The following is a 5,399-nucleotide window of genomic DNA, read 5'->3' as shown; positions in this document are numbered from 1 at the left end:
TGGTATCCCACAAGTAATGGATGATCCGTGGACTGGATACACCTTACAAGAGAAAACATAATTTATGCTTACCTGATAAATGTATTTCTCTTGTGGTGTATCCAGTCCACGGCCTGCCCTGTCATTTTAAGGCAGGTAATTTTTTAATTTAAACTACAGTCACCACTGCACCCTATGGTTTCTCCTTTCTCTGCTTGTTTCCGGTCGAATGACTGGATATGGCAGTTAGGGGAGGAGCTATATAACAGCTCTGCTGTGGGTGATCCTCTTGTAACTTCCTGTTGGGAATGAGAATATCCCACAAGTAATGGATGATCCGTGGACTGGATACACCACAAGAGAAATACATTTATCAGGTAAGCATAAATTATGTTTTTCACAGAAAGATTGCTATTCATTCTGATATTCATTGTTTCCTCCCATTCTCTGGTGACCTGTTGGCTGTGTAAAAAATCAGCCAGCTCGCCAGCTTCCAATGCTTTTATGGGCTTCCGATCCAAAACCCATTCTTGAACTCCGGCTGGGCACAGCTGCATAAATTGCTCCTTCACAATCAAATCTTCCAGCTCCTCCATAGTGGCAACCTTTAATCCTCTGACCCACTGTTTAAAGGCTGTCATCAAGTTCCCAACAGCTGTAGTAAAGCTCTCTGACAAACCTTTCTGCAGAGAACGGAATTTCTTCCTTTACACCTCAGGAGTAAGATTATACCTCCTCTGCAGTGCAGCTTTAATGGAATCATAGTCCTGATCAAACTCTGGGGGTAGTTCAGCAAACGCCTCCAGTGCAGGACCTTTCAGGCCAGGGGTAAGGTACTTGGCCCACTGCTCCCTTGGCAACTGGAACTGTCTGCAAACTTTCTCAAAGCTACGCAGGAATACATCCACCTCTCCATCTTTCTCCAGGGTGGGAAAATTCTCTGCACGCACTCTGGGAGCAGGTGGGTCTCTAGGTTCACTAACAACAGGTGAGACCATCCCTCTCTCCAACCGTGCAAGCTGTAGCTGATACTCTCTCTCCGCCTGTCGTTCAGCAGCCTGTCTTTCAGCTGCCAGAGACTCTCTCAGCAGCTTCCGCAGCCGCCTGTCTCTCAGCTGCAGCAGCCTGTCTCTCATAAAATTTTGTAATCAGTTCCATGCGCAAACTTGCATCCACTGAGCCCATATGTTTAAGAACAGTTTGCAAATAACAGTCCAATGGATCCCCAGATCCTGATGAATCACTGCCCACAGCTACAGACATCTCTCCTGAGACTTCAACTGGTGTGATTTGGCTGTTATTATATTCAACAAAAGCTTTTATTAGTCCATCTTTGTTCTTTGAACGTGTTGGAATATCACGCTCCTGGCATAAGAGTACCAGTGTCTCTTTAGATTGCTGCTCGTATGATTGTATAGCAAAAATAAAATAGAAAAGAAAAACAGAGAATAGGGAAGGGGACTGTTTGCAATGTGTGACTATATAATGCACTGAGTTTTAGCCTTTGGAAATTGTAAGAAACAATTTCTTTTAGTACTGGGATTTTCACACTAGCAAATCCACACGCACTAAAATCTAATAATAAAAAAAAATATCTACACCGCTGCCCACCAATTTGTGACGAACCAAGGTTATCCAACCCTGCGCCAGTCACTTATTTGGCACAGAAAGGGTTATCAGCCCCCTTTTACTCTCACCATTAGGTCACAATCTAGCCACACCAGGCAAGCTTGTGATTCAGTTTAGTGGGTGCAAGGTTTAACCAAACTCCCTAGTCTGTACTAGACGTAAGAGAAATGCCCAAACTCCCTTTTAATGCCACCCACACTAAACCTACAATCCTATAGCTCCAATACTGCCACGACTTAAAATTTATTAAAGGGAAAATCCTAAGAAAAACCCAGACTTTACACATTAACTCTCTACAATTTAGCAGAAAATAACCTAAATTATACAGTTCTAATAGTCCAGTCTCAGTAACGTGGTTCAATTATTAGACAAAGGCCAAACTTAATAAAGGAATTATTTATTATGCCAAAATATTATGCACAATGCATTATTAATAAAAAGTTGTTACAAATAAAATTACACATGCAAACAGTGTTTTAAAATAAAAAGGAGAAAAACAGAATCGAATACTTTCCTAGCTTCAAGCTCTGTGCCAGGGGCTGGCATGAAAATGATGGCTCCTTACTTCTGTAAAGAAGCTCCCCTTGTAAGAATGAACACCTTATTGTTAAAAACATAAGATTCGACTTCCGGTGGGCGGGATTACTGGATGGAAGCAAGTGCTGGCAGCTCTGCCTGCCTGAGCTACAATTAACGCTTTTTTACTGTTCTAAACCACCATCCAGCCCCCCACATTATATGTCTTGCTGGGAGACCTTGAACCGGTCATCGCTAGCCGACCTTTTTTGAAAAGTGAAGGGCATTACATCAGCCCTAGCCCCCGGGAGCAACTCACGAAACCCTTGTGGTCCGCCATGTTGGCGCATTAGTTCAACTAACTCAGACACTGTTGGAGCTGATTAATGGTTGATACTGGAACCCTGGTTTATATAACCACAGTGGCTGCACTGCCAACATTACTACATCTACTTAATGGACGGGGGACAGCTGTTTGCTTACAGCGGTGTCATGCCTGTGCCGGCTTCCATCGCCCACGTGGCAATGACTCCAGGAGGGGATCTTGCTAAGACGCTACTAGCAATTTTCGCACCTAAACTTGATCATCTACTTAGCAGCTGTGAGAAATTAATAAAGATAGCTCATATCGCCGGGCAACAGTGTTTTTCAGCGCCGGATCGAAGCAATCACCAAATACCATGCCCTGCATTGATCCCGCAAGCTCTGGAAAGTGATGGCTCATGGATACACAACCACCCCCGGGACACTGTCCACGCTTTTCCTTTGATGCTGGATGAGGAACTGACAATCTGCCCTGTGAAACATAGACCCTGGACTGTACATAAGCCTGACATGGGGGACACGACACCGCATTGGGAGCTGCAGGTAGACCTAGCTAACATGCCTGCAAATACAACATGGGAGAACACATCTGAACTCCCCCCCCAACACTTGCAGCCTTTTCTGTCAGGGGAACTGCTCTCTACGTGCTGCCTTGTAATCAATCCTGGCCTGTTGCCCGACTTATGTGGTCGGTCGCTGGCCTTGGGCAGAGTAGGTGTCGGCTAGAATGAAGGGATCACGCATGACTTGACTCTTATGTGTCTGGACTAACAGTCTTTCTGGCTGCATCATACTGGACAATACACAGTATCAGGTTGTGTAAACGCTGATCCTCACATGGATCAATTTACTTTGTAATTAGGTTAGACAGTTTCTATTGTTGATGTCCTCTTCTTAATTTTTAATCTTTATTAGATCTTTAGTCAAACTCAAGGACACTAGTCATTTGCAGCCACATCTTTATTTGTTTGATACACTGGGATATATAAGATATGTTCAATTTGGGCCGCCTCCAATGCAAAATATATGTTTGTTTATTCACTTTATGTAAATCCAGTAACAGACCTAGTTCAAATGTAATGATGCCGTTTTGATTATATCTGTTCACTGACATGCTTGGGAACAGACTAAGTTTGGAAAATTATTGCTTTCAGAACTCAAAGTATAATTACATCTAATTATATTGATTCTCATAGGGGTTTCCCAGACCTGACACACTGTACCTATAAATAATTGCATTGCGTCTGCCTCCTTAGGGATCCAACTGAGCTTACTGCACTCAGGCTTGCCATAAATATTCTTATACAAGTATATCCACCCACTCAAAGTCATGCAGATAAAGAGTTTTCACTGTCAATTAGCTCAGTGTAGTGGGTTCATGTTTTTATATCCTATTACCCTTTTTGGAATATATTTTAGCAGATGGTGTTGTGATCATTGTGCTCTTATGGGGAATATCCTTTAAACTATGACTGCCGACTCTTAGAAGGTCTCGGCAAACTGTTGCCTCTATGTTTGTCTGTATATGTCACATCATTCTGTAAGATCTGGACACTCACATACACCATTCAAACTTTCTGGCAGCGAAGAGGTAGCTACACACATTTTCCTATCAGGGGAGCCATGTTTGAATTATTGAGCTATATAAATTAGCAGCTACTGAGGTGCCCTCCCCGCTTTTTATTGCCTTGTTAGATAGACCCTAATAGGTTATACAGGCTTACTTAGCTTAGATTGTTGGGGTAACTCATATATAGACCCACCTCATTCAGACTTTCCTTGGATTTGGACTTTTTAGTGCAAAGTATGAGTATTAAACTCTGGAAATTAACATTGGGACCCCCTCAAGATTGCTTTTGCCAGCGAGTTTTTGGCAGCCAGGCATGAGACTACCCAGATTACTTAGGGGTCATTTATTATGTAACACGCTTCTGACGGTATATAAAGACCAACCATATACTTGTTTAACTAGCCATTATCTTAAAGCAAGGGGTCAGTGGATCCCTCTGTAACCAACCTTTTAGTAACTGTCAGCACCCTTCCGTATTGCTTGCTCCTACTGAGAGCGCAGAGATTCAGACGCTATCCACCCCTTACCACTGTCTTGTTGTTATCTGAGGAGTAGTCCAAATGTTATCCACATTATGCATATCTTTTGCTAACTGAATAGCTGCGTGGTTATAGGGATTGAGACTAGCACATAACTTTTAGGCAAACTAATTAGTCAGTAATTGCATCAACTGGGCTTGTTCTTTTATGGTTATATACATGTCTGGTTCTAACTGTCTGTAGAATTTTTAACCTTACTAATCTATTATCACCCGTAAGTATATCTACTGAATAGCAGAGGCCGTAACCCGTCTCACACCATGGAAATGCAGATTTGGTTCCGCTGCGTGTTACTGCTGTATATGTGGTTTGCTGTAATTTTATTATTGAGGGTTTGCTAACCGTCTGTTGTATTGAGTGTACACTGAAAGCCTCCCCTCTGAAACGGCACCTTAAAGGTATATCTGGTCACTAATAGTCATTGCATGCAATGCTCATGCAATATAACGGGTTGCAACCAATCTTCCTTAAATGAACGTAAGGAGTGCTACTGTATAGTCAAGTGTTTGCTCTAAACCTCCAGTTAGATATAGGGTTGCGGGGGATGAGGCATCCACCTAAGATTCCTCACTTTCGTCTAGGTTTAGGTTATTTTTACAATTAATGCACAGTGCACCAACGTATTATGTGATGCCCACACACCCACTGATTACTTACATGTGCTAAACATTTGCTATAGCCTTATGATAATATGCTCACACTTCTTATAACCACAATTTATGATTTTCTGAGATATACACATCAGGTACGATTCTTAGTTGGATATTGACATAAAGATAGGTTTTTCGCCAAAATCTCACCCACAAACCCTAGCAGAAAATGTATTAATTGATACTATGATT

Source organism: Bombina bombina, chromosome 7, assembly GCF_027579735.1.
Source record: "Bombina bombina isolate aBomBom1 chromosome 7, aBomBom1.pri, whole genome shotgun sequence".
Lineage (NCBI taxonomy): Eukaryota > Metazoa > Chordata > Amphibia > Anura > Bombinatoridae > Bombina > Bombina bombina.
Note: the sequence above shows the minus strand (reverse complement) of the source record.